At 31.1% G+C, this 13,038-nt stretch overlaps 1 long non-coding RNA gene across 1 annotated transcript; it reads left to right on the top strand.

The window, feature by feature from the left end:
* The first annotated feature begins 9,987 nt into the window (after nt 1-9,987).
* Nucleotides 9,988-12,350, top strand: LOC109193298. The gene is made up of 2 exons (XR_002056252.1): nt 9,988-10,047; nt 12,168-12,350. It is a non-coding gene; the product is annotated as an uncharacterized LOC109193298 (long non-coding RNA).
* The last annotated feature ends 688 nt before the right edge of the window (nt 12,351-13,038 follow it).

Raw genomic sequence — 13,038 nt, 5'->3', positions numbered from 1 at the left:
GATTTGGGTAGGCATAGAGTTCAATTATTTAAGCTTTCCCTTCTTGCTATTTTCATACCAAAGTTGCATGATATGTGATAATGTGTTATTTAAATTATTATAGAATGAAGTATTTTTAGTTCTTTATGTGCTGTAATTCTGGAATGGAGTAATAGAATTTATAATTAAGTTCAAATAGTGTTTGGATTAAGAGATTTTAAGAGTCCTTGCATTTGCAATCTGTTGTGAATGATATTTTCTAATGGCATAATTAGAGTCTAAGGTCCTCGAAGTTCTAATTTGATTTTTGCATTCAGTATTCGATTTTGTTGCTTTGGTTGTAACACAATTGTTAGATACTACTTCTAAGGTCTTACCTTTTTTTTTTTTTTTTTTTTTTTAAGAAAATGAATTTGCTGGTGAGTTGTTCTGTATGTGTTAAGTGTTCCTATAATCAGCTTCTATTTTTTGGGTGTTATCAATTTTCTAGGATGTTAGACTGTTAGTATGCCTCTCATTTACTCTTTAAGGCTTTAATCTGTTTTTTTTTTTTTTTGGTTGTTGTTGCTTAATATAATATTTTCTTTATTGTGTTTTGTGTTCATTGTTGTCAATTCTGAGTTGAAATAATATAGTGGATAATTAAGAGGTTTCTCTTTAAGAATATAACTTTAGACAGAATGTTGAACTTCAATTATGAGTTCTGACTTTGTATCATTGTAGTCCACTGAAAGGCCTAGGTCATCTATTCAGTTCTTTTGCCATAATTTGTTGAAAATGCACATTATTTTTGTTCTTAGTGTACATTATTTTTGTCCCTAGTGTACATTATTTTATATTGTTGGTGGTTAAGTGCATCAGAATAAAATTTCATTCAATCTGAAAATGTACATTATTTTTGTCCTTATTGTACGTTATTTTTTCTCATAGTATACATTATTTTATAGTGTTGGTGTTCACGTGCATCAGAATGAAAATTTCATTCAACAAAGTAAATGTACATTATTTTTGCATTATTTTTGCCCCTAGTGTACATTATTTTACAGTGTTGGTGTTTAAGTGCATCAGAATGAAAATTTCATTCAATCTGAAAATGTATATTATTTTTGCCCGTAGTTTACATTATTTCCTTATTAAGAATTGACATATATATTAACTTTTATTTGTTTCTGAATATATGTGCAGGCCATTTTCCGAAGATCTTCATGCATATTACTGCTGCCAATCAATGATAACAAAGAGGAAGTGCTTAAGAAAGCAAGAGAAATCTATGTTTCAAAATGACATTGAATGTTCACTGTTGGTACTTGAAAGACAATTATTTAGTTTTGAGTAAGACAAATGTGTAGTTTTGAGTAGTTTGATTGTTGGTTTATTGGAAAAATGTTGAAGTGACAAATAATGTTTAGCAAATTTGAGTACGTTGCTATAGCTGGGGGAATATTAATTTTTGGTTCATTGATTTTTTTTACTTTTTTTAACAAGGTTGACAGGTGCATTATGCAGTGACAAAATGATGTAAAGTTTGTCAAACATTGATAGGTTATTATGCTGTAAATTACAAGCTTAACAGTTGCAATGTTTTAATGTCATTAATCATATTATATTTTGTTTATCTAAATTTTCATTCTGATGCACTTAAACACAAACACTGTAAAATAATGTACAGTAGGGGAAAAAATAATGTACACTAAGGTAAACAATAATGTACATTTTCATATTGAATGAAATTCTCATTCTGATGCACTTAAATACCAACATTGTAAAATATTGTACACTAGGGGCAAAAATAATGTACAACAAGGACAAAAATAATGTACATTTCCAGATTGAATAAAATTTTCATTCTGATACACTTAAACACCAACACTGTAAAATAGTGGACACTAGGGGCACAATAATGTACACTAAGAACAAAAATAATGTACATTTTCAGATTAAATGAAATTTTCATTCCGATGCACTTAAACACCAACACTATAAAATAATTTATAGTAGGAGAAAAAAATAATGTACACTAAGTACAAAAATAATGTACAGTTTCAGATGGAGTGAAATTTTCATTCTGATTCATTTAAACACCAACACTGTAAAATAGTGTACACTAGAGGTAAAAATAATGTACACTAAAGACAAAAATAATGTACATTTTCAGCAAATTATAGCAAAAGAACTACATAGATGGCCTAGGCCTTTCAGTGGACTACTAATTGCACCAACTGGTTGTATTCAAACTCAATAATCAACTCACCAACCAATTTTATACATAAAGAACATAATATTTTAGAATAAAGTGCATCACTCCAAAACATCAAACATGGAATTTTAAATTAAGTCTATATCCTACAAAATTCTATTACAACTACAGTCAATTATCATTTGAAATATTTTGAGATCCAGACCTAACACAAACCAACTTTGAACTACTACTACCACTTGAATAAACAAGATATCCACTACCAACAATCTCAGAAACAACCTGTTGAACTGCAGCCATTGTGTTTGATTCAATTGTCTTGCTATAATTCATTCGAGCTCTAGCTTGATTATGCTTCTTTTGCGATGTACTAATCAACCTTCGGTTACAATCTCCTTTCACACCTCTACGTACAAGATTCTGTATTACACCACTTGGTAAGGGTGTTTCAAATTCTTCTAAATTAATAGGACCAACCTCAACTTCAATCATTCTTCTAAAATCATAAAATCTGCCTCACAAACTTGACGAACTTTGCAGTTATCTTGACTTCAAATAATTAATTAATCTTTGGAACTTCTTACCCATTTGTATAACCCAAATTGAAGATGCAACCGTAAACATATTTGAACCGAAAGAAATATCCATGATCCTATCTTAAACAACTCTTTTTGTCCACCTTCAACATATATATTGGTTAGGTATTGTTCCAACACAGTTAATGTTGAGAATACGTAGACAATGTGAGTATAAGATTCCCATCTTAGACAGAAATTTTCAGATTGAATGAAATTTTCATTCTGATGCACTTAAACACCAACACTGTAAAATAATGTACGCTATGGGCAAAAATAGTTCATTGTAACATAAGATAAACACAAAAAGAAAAAAGAAAAAATAAAAAAGAATACAATACGAATCATTGCAACATGATCATTTGATACACAACTATCAATAATTAAAATACTACTAATAATACTAATTAATAAAAAAAAAAACTGGAATAGACGAACTTTCATCAATAACATTTGAAGAACTTGCAAGGACTACGGTAAGTGAGCTCCCATCAATTGCGTCCCTAGAAGTGACATCAACTGAAAGGTAATGGAAATTATGCATGAAAATAATGTACATTATACATTAAAATAATATACATTATGAACACATATAATGTACACTATGCAAACGACTAAACAAACCCTAATCACAACACATTCACTGCAATACACGAATCACAAACATGAATTTGCATGACTAAGAACAACACAAATTGGATAAATCGAATCAACATCAACCAAAACATTCAAATCACTTACAAATACATAAAAAAATATACATAATAAATTGAAAAGACATGAAAAACGAAACATAAAATGTATAAAAATAGTGCAAAAACCTGTAATATTATCCTCAAAATCATTCGCATCGTCTGTTCTGTTGTTCATATCACCAATACTATCCATGATTAAAGATGAATATTCAATCACAGACAACGACGAAGAAGCAAATCGCGAGAGGAATGAAAACCACATGACAATCGAAAAAGCAAATCTATAGAGAAAGGGGAACCGTAGCAAAATTGAAGGAAAGAAATCGAAGGAAATCGCGAAGAAAATCGAGAGAGAAACGCAACAAAAAGGGAAATCGCCGGAGAAGAAAGGAAAAATGACAAACGAAGTGACTAACGGCGTTAAGCGAATAGCAGCGAATTTTTTTTTTTAATATGGAAACACGACGTCGTTTTGTGGCTTGGTCCACACAATAATTTGCCCTTTTTTTGGGGACGTCCATGGAGACCTTCGTAGTTGGAAATGGAGAGAAGCTCATGGGAGAAGAAAGAAAAAATGAGTAAAATGACTAAAATACCCTCATTATTTGACCTATTAAATTTTTCCGGTGAGATTTGGCCGACAATTTGACCAGCGTGACCAAATTAAATGGATAGAAATTGCATTGTCAAGGTACTAAATTAACATTTTTGAAAGTCAGGTATTGCAATTAACACAACTCTAATAGTCAGTGGACTAAAATTGAAATTTCCTCATTTATTGTATCTGTCCCTCCTACCATGCTTACTATTTTGCTTTACCTATTTAAAAGAAAAAAAAATACGACACCATTAAATAGAAAATCTTAACTGATCACAAAAAATTACAACTCACCAATATATATATATATATATATATATATATATATATATATATATATATATATATATATATATAGGGAAGGGTTCAGGTGCGGGTATAGCTTCCCGTGCGGTTGTGCGGTTAGATCTGAGCTGTTGATCAAATTTAGATCAACGGCTCAAATCAATAAAAATTAAAAAAAAAAAAACGCGTGTCGGGAAGAAGATAGCGCCTACACAAATGTTAGCGTCTACACAAATGATAGCGTCTGCACAACATCACGCACATTAAGTACAAACCCCACACACATTAAGCACAGCCTCACGCACATTAAGCACAAACCCCACGCACTTTAAATAGTAACTCACAGATTTTAAGTTTCAACAACTATTGACATTAAGCACAACCTCACGCACCTTAAGTACAAACACCACACACATTAAGCACAACCTCACGCACATTAAGCACAAACCCCACGCACTTTAATATATTAACTCACAGATTTTAAGTTTCAACAACTATTGACATTAAGCACAACCTCACGCACATTAAGTACAAACCCCACACACATTAAGCACAACCTCACGCACATTAAGCACAAACCCCACGCACATTAATCACAGATCCGCTCACCTTAATTTTGACCTACATGCAAAAATTACAAAATTACCACCGCGTTTTTTTTTAAAATTTTGACAATTCTGGACGTTGATTTAAGCGAGATGAATGGTCCAGATTAGACCGCACAACCGCACCTGGGCACTCTAACCGCACCAGAACCTAATTATATATATATATATATATATATATATATATATATATATATATATATCTACCATATACTAATATATATTATTATATCTACTATCTACTATACTAATAAGAGCCCAAGAGAGTTAGGCCTATAATGTGTAGAAAAAATGGCGGTCAAATTTTTTAATCAAATGAATGGCTCAGATTGATCAGATTTTAATTTTTTCCTTGAGATTTCCTAGTTTATCTTTAATGAATATGATTATCCGTTAACTTTTCCATTAAATATTATCTTTTCCGTTAATTTCTGTTAGTTCAGCGTTAACTTACTCATTGATTTCAATAAGAAAGGTCTTAAGTTCGAATCTCATCCAATCAAAGTTAGCATAATTAGTACTCTATTTTACTCTTATTAAATTAAAAAAATAATAATTTAGTAGTTACAACAAAAAATAATACATATGCATTTCTTTAATTTAGAATTATGTGTCTACAATGTCTTTATTAAAAAAAAATTATTCATTATCAATAAATTAAATAAGAGAAATAATTTCATTAGTTATATTGTCTTTATTTTTCCCCAATATAAAAATTCTTTACATTCAAAATTGAAATTCATCAATTGATTATATTTGCTACATTGTCCCAACAATGTCTTTATTAAAAAAAAATTATTCATTATCAATAAATTAATTAAGAGAAATAATTTCATTAGTTATATTATCTTTATTTTTCTCGAATGTAAAAATTCTTTACATTCAAATTCATCAATTGATTATATTCACTACATTGTCTATTATCTTTTTTTTTGTGCACTATTTTTTTTTTAATTAAAAGTCAAAGTTATAATTCAAAATAATGCTATATATTTATTTATCAAGTATTTTATTAATATATGAAAAAATTAAAAAATATATATATAATTAATAAAGTCAATCATATTAACTACTTGAAGGATTTGTTGACAAAGAGAGTATTCAAATCACCCAACAAATTGAAGTGAGAACTACCTCGCAATATCTTTGTTTGACAATCAGCAGTTTGCGGATTTGACCAGCGAATTATATCAACGGTTGGTAAAAAGATATTTGAAAAAATTAGTTGTTTAGATTAACATGTAAAATGATCTAAGGGTATAATAATAATAATAATAATAATAATAATAATAATAATAATAATCATCATCATCATCATTTTTAAAAAATAAAAAAATAAAAAAATATAATTAAGCCAATCATATTAACTACTTTGGGGATTTATTGACAAAAAGAGTATTCAAATCACACAAAAAATTGAAGTTGAAAACCTCGCAATGTCCTTGTTTGGAAATTTGCACTAATTAGCTTTTCAATATTTGTATATATTTAATATTTTATGCCCTAATTTTTATTTGCTCACCCTTATGTCCCATATTTGGTTTCAACTATACCTATACAATTATTTTTTTGACAATTATAATCAATCTTGACTATATTATCTTGCATTTGTAAACTTAGAATTACCTATTTAAATACGTAAATTCAACATTCAATTATCTATGCATGAGCAATTCCAATATAATATTGCCTTGATATACTTTAAAGTACTTATTAAAAAAAAAACATTGGGCATTATCCCAATCGCGCAATGCGCGTAAAAAACTAGTATATGAATAAGTATAAAAATAGATTTTGATGATACAAGTATAAAGTACGATTAAAATATGATTAAAATATGAACCCTATGGCCTAAACATTTCCTTTTAATATTAGTATAATCAGGAGTACACGTTATCACTACAAAAATTGTCGAAGGATCAAAATATAAGAAGACTTCAACACAACTTAAATTTGTTGATGATGTATTGCTGACTTCATCAAGCATGCATCAAAGGATTGATGTAGTATAAGTTACTAAACATAAAAACTGATTTTTTTTTTTTTTTTTAGTTTTGACATTATTCTATAATTTGCAGGAGAATTCTTTTTCAATTATCCCCTTCCCACATTAGCTTTGCTCCTTATTTTAAAAGAATTCATTCTGAAATAACTTGGAATAATCCTCTATAGTGAATGCTCTAAGTAGCATCCTGCAAGAGTTTTTTTTTTTTTTTGTTAATATCATCCATTTGAAGCAGCAAGAATTTTACAACCAGCAGAAGTTTAAGAAGTGACTAGGAGATTATGTAAGCAGTAGTAAGACTTCTTAGCATAAGGACTTTCAAGAGCCACTACAAGAAAAATGCACATAGACAACACTAGAAAGACAACAGTTTTTAAGAAAAGTGTTGTCTTTTGTATAAAAGACAACAGTTTGGTCCAAAACCGTTGTCTCTGATGCAACACTTTTGTCAAAGACAACGGTTTTTACTTAACCGTTGTTATAAGTGTGTTGTCTTTGTGCATTTTGTGAAAAGACAACACCACAACGACAACGGTTTTTTAAAACCGTTGTCTATGTGCGTTTTTTTTTTTAAAGAAGACAACGGTTTTTTTAACTGTTGTCATTGTTGTGTTGTCTTTAAGCGTACTGAAATACGCAACACTAGAAAGACAACGGTTGTTTAAAACCGTTGTCTTTGTGCGCTCTTTTATTTAAAAAAGACAACGGTTTTATTTAACCGTTGTCGTTGGTGTGTTGTCGTTAAGCGCACTCGAATACACAACACTAGAACGACAACGGTTTTATATAACCGTTGTCGTTGCGCGTTCTTTATTTGTTTAAGACAACGGTTTTATTTAACCGTTGTCTTTGGTATGTTGTCTTTAAGCGTATTTGAATACACAACACTACAAAGACAACGGTTATAAAAAACCGTTGTCTTTGTGCATCATTATTTACCAATTGTATAAAATAAAAATAAAGATGTTAACAACAAGAGTTGAACCTATGACCTCAAACTTAACAAATAAGGTCTAACCAACTAAGCAACACAAACTCTTTTGTTTGAAAGTGCAACATCTGGTATATAACTGAGTTGCTTCTATGTTGTTTGTGAAAACCAAGACAACAATTTTAAAAAATAGTTGAAAAATTCCCCCCAAGAAGAATAAAACCCGAGACCTTACCAGCACAACATTAAGAACACAATGATTATATAAAATAAAATAAGTTAAGGATGCCACCACTAAAGATAGAACCCAAGACCTTTAACATAACAAACAAAGCTAAATCCACCAAGCCACACCAACTCTTGTGTCTTAAAGTGTTACACCTTATATTTTACCTATAATTTTGGGCTGGCAGCTTTGACCACCGTCATGAGCGGCCGGCGATTAACAACCTCACGTTCTGTGTACTAAAGTATTCTCCTAAGGTTGTTAACAAGAATAAAAATGTAATTAAATTTTTTTGTCCAAATATAATGCATAAAAAATTATCAAAGAAAGAATAGAATTCAAAAGTTAATTTAATAATTCTATTTTTGTTCATATTTAAATATAAAATTATTCGCATTCAAAAAAAAAAAAATATAAAATTATTCACCAAAATTTCAATGTCAATTCATTCAAGTTTTATTTTCAATTACAATTAAGACCAATCTATGAATTCAAAAAAAAAAATAAAAAAATTATCAAGTATAAAAAAATAATAGATTATATCTATAATATTTGTTTTAAAAAATCGGGCCCCCAACAATTGGGGGCCCTGTGCGGTCGCGCCGGTCCGACATGGCCTAGAACGACCCTGCGCGGTGCGGTGTGGTGTTCAGAATGGTGCGGTATGGTGTGGTCGGGTAAGGGCGGTATGATAGGGGCCGATGTTAGTAATCGACCCTTCCGGCTAGCGCATGACTAACAAGGTTAGCTATATGTTAGTAATCGACCCTTCCGGCATGCATGGGACACATGGAGAATGGATATGAAATAGTACTTGATTTCGTACAGTTAGCTATAGCCCATTTCGTTCGCCGCGATCTTTGTAATAATTGGGCCGCCAACTGTCTGGGTAATAAACATCAGGGTAATAAAGGGCAAATTATGCTGTACAACCGTGTGCACCATATATTCATAATTTTTGAAATTCATATTCATAATGATTGAACTCTATATTCACAATTACCGAACTCTATATTCATAATTTTTGAAATTCATATTCATAATGATTGAATTCTATATTCACAATTACAGAACTCTATGTTCATAATTTTCGATGTTCATATTCCTAATTGTTGAACTCTGTATTCACAAATCACATAACTATATGTTCATAATTTGATAACTATACAGTTTAGAAATTATGAATCAACAATATAGAAATTATGAATCTGCAGTATAGAAATTATGAATCTACTGTATAGAAATTATGAATCTACTGTATTTAAATTATGAATCTATTGTATTTAAATTATGAATCTACGGTTTAGAAACTATGAATCAAGAGTAAAGATTTTATGAATTTACAGTATAGAAATTAAGAATCTACAGCATAGAAATTTATAAATCTCGCGTTCTGTACCTATATACTCGGTACTATTTTGGGTCTGCATCCCGGGTAATAAAACTAATATTTTCTTACCCCCGTTCTATACCTATATACTCGGTTTATGGTGGACCCCGTCCCTATAAAACCATGAATGTACTTATTTAATTTGAAAAAAATGAAAGTTTATTATAAAATTAAAATAAAATTTCGTTATTTTCCTTAAAGTATATTAGTACATAGTACCGGAGTATATAATATATAATATATGTTATGTTATTTTCCTCTTTGTAAAATAAAAATAATTTCTTCAATTCTTTCCCTCTTTACAAGTTTTAACTTAGCGCGAATTATTCCCTCTTTGCAAAATTTCCTTTCAACAAAATTCGACCATCGTTCAAAATTTCTCTCCATTGCAAATTTTCTCCTTGGACAGTAACACCGACTAACACCGTCATTCCCAGTTCTCATGCCGCCTCCAACCTCCGACGTCGTCGCTGCCTACAACCTCTACCGCCATTGCCGCCTCCCTCCTCTACCGCCGCCGCCGCCGTGAAGAACTCAGTAAACTTGTGTGAAAAATTGAAGGTTAGTTTTTCTCTTGTAACGTAATAAGCTGTGAAATTCATCCAAATATTATTTGATATTATCAATGCGTGTGTTTATGCTAAACAATTTTGGATTGAAGCTAGGGTTGGGGAATTGGGGTTTGACGATGTGAAAAATTTCTGAGAATGCAACAGATTGTAGTCCGGTGTGTTTGCAACAGATTTGCAAAAATTTCTGTGTGTTTATCACAATTGTTTCTTATGCCTGAAAACTTGTAGTCCTCTTTATATATGCAACAGAATTTTTTCTATAATGTTAGCTGTGTGTTTATCAGATACAATGGTTAGTATTTTTAGGGGAAACATGAATTCGTTTTATAGTTTGAGTGTGTTCTTATTTGAAGTTTGGAACTATAAATGTGTGAACATATTGAGAAGTGTTCCAAAATTGTTGATAGGTTTTCTACATTATTTTGCCGTGATTCCGATTCAATGCCCCGATGTTGGACAGGGAAGGAAGACATCAAAGCAATTACCAAAAGAGCACGTTCATCTGTATGGCTATGATTAATTGAACATTATGATGTTTCATGTCTGATCACCCATTTCAGTGGTGCACTTAAGAAAGTGTCCCTTTTTTATATTTTACAAATTGGAATGTTGTCGCTGTTAACAATTGAACATCAATGTTTTCCCATGCATTGTTGTGCTTTCTCAAAATTTCACTTGTTTTTCCTGTGCTCCCCCTTTCTCCCCCTCTTCTAGATATTTCCTGACTTTATTTCATTCTAACCCCACAGGTTCCTAGAGTTGCTAATGATTTTACAATTTGAAATATTTGAAGTGTCTTAGAACATCAATATTTTCTTATTCATTGTCAAGGCCCATCACCATCTGCATCTTGGTTGATTGCTGTAATGCATTTTAAAAAAATTCACTTGCTTTTCCTATGCTCCCCTTTCAGGTTCCAGCATAAAAAACGTTGATAACACCACTCTAGTGCAAATCTTTTTGGCAACAATTTATTAACGAGTCACAACATCACGTCGATCAAGCTATTACTACTAAGGCATGATATTTCAATTACACGTGCAAATTCCTCTTTTTTATGGCAGGTTTTTATTTTGCCACTTTGAATTTGATGGATTTCAAAAATTGAGGCAAACAAATATGCAACTGAGCAGCTGAATAAAATAATGAGTTGACAATGCTTTGCATAATGATTACCAGGCATACTGCATCAGATTTAAGTTTGTAGTCACTTATGGGTGGTTATAGATTATGTTTTGCCTAAAATCTGTGAAGTTTAGCAAGATGTTATCTTTTCTTAATTTTGATTTGTTTTAAAGTAATGACTCTGCTTATTAGCTTTTTGTTTTGTGTCTTTGAAGTAAATTTGATTTGTGTAAAATCATATTTGGTTCAGTAGGCTTTATGCACATTGGTCCAGTGGCAGATTATTAATCAAGCTGTTATGGCATTGTATTCGAGTTGTTTATTTGTATTCAATCTCTGTGTATGCTTGATGAACCACTCTATAATCGCAACTGCAGTATCAATCTAAGCTATGAAGTGAATTTTGTTTTTCCATCTAGGTGTAGACATTGTATGTGAACAAGAAAGCACTTAATTGAGAGAATTTGTTTCTTATATTACCTAGAAACTTGTGGTCCAACTAGGAGCCTCAGGATTCAAGAAAAGAAGAAATTTGGAGCTTCCCTTTAGATTTCTGATAATATTTGTGGATAAGACTTCAAACCCTAGCTTCTTTCATGGACCCTTAAGCTTCATCATTTTATAATCTTGATAAATACTCATTGTTGTTGATCTTTTAGTTTACTTTATGCTATTAAGTATGACCCACTTGTGTGATTCTTCTGACAGGTTAAGAAAATTCTTGATTAGAAGTTCATAGGTCTGTTTGTTAAGTTTCTTTGGATTTTTTCCCCTAATAAAACTGTGTGCAAACCAAAATTGTGACAGGTTAAGCAATTTAGTATTTGACAGGTTACTTCACTGCATTGAACCAAAATTGTGTGCAAATATTCATGCTTGAATAACCAAGAAAGAACCAATTTCTGTGACCTGAATATATATATTATTTGTCTTGTTACTTAAATATTTTTAAGCGATATGAATTTATTTTTCATTTGTTTAAAGTTGGGATTGAGCCAAAATGGGAAGATCCTGAGTTTGCCAATGGAGGCAAGTGGACTGTCAGCAGCAGCAAGAAGGCAATTCTTGACACCATGTGGCTTGAAACTGTAATATATCCTTGGTGGAAAAATTTTATTCTTTAAATTTTAATATTATACACATTAATGTTTTACTATTCTATTGTTTGGAGAGCAATTTGATGAAGCAGAGGAGATATGTGGAGTGGTTGCCAGTGTGCGTCAGAGACAGGACAAACTTTCTTTGTGGACCAAAAATGCAGCCAATGAAGCGGCTCAGGTAAATACTATGCCACTGATCATTTTATGATGCCAAAACTATATGCAACTTAGTTGTTTCTTTTTGTGACTTTGATCAACATACTTAATTTAGAGTGTCATGAAGAAATATCTTGTTCTGTTCTTCATTTTGATCAGTGGGACTACCCTACTATACTGCCTCTGTGCGTTCCATATTTGATGAGAATCTTGTCTAAAACACTTATTGCTATTTTTGGAAGGATTGCACATCCTGCCCTTCAGAGTTCTATCCTTGCAAGTCTTGACATCATTTAGAAGTTGATATAACATGAAAAATGGTTAATGAGGTGTGTGATAACAGACTGATGGTGCCTAAGTTGTGATTACTAAAATGATGTCCAGAATGTATATGGGACCATTTTTTCACTCCTTTTTGCAGGCACTCAAAATGTATAAGTTTAAATTTAGTCCATGCACAAATTTGTATATGAAAAAGTGGGAATTCTTTTCGTAGGCTACATGGATTGTTCCTACAATTAAATTAAATGTTCTCATAAATTACTAATGAATATAGACCCAAACAATTAAAAATGTGGCTCAGCTCGGTTTATTGCCAT

This window comes from Ipomoea nil, unplaced genomic scaffold, assembly GCF_001879475.1.
Source record: "Ipomoea nil cultivar Tokyo-kokei standard unplaced genomic scaffold, Asagao_1.1 scaffold1868, whole genome shotgun sequence".
Lineage (NCBI taxonomy): Eukaryota > Viridiplantae > Streptophyta > Magnoliopsida > Solanales > Convolvulaceae > Ipomoea > Ipomoea nil.
Note: the sequence above shows the minus strand (reverse complement) of the source record. Positions and strands in the feature narration are given on the sequence as shown.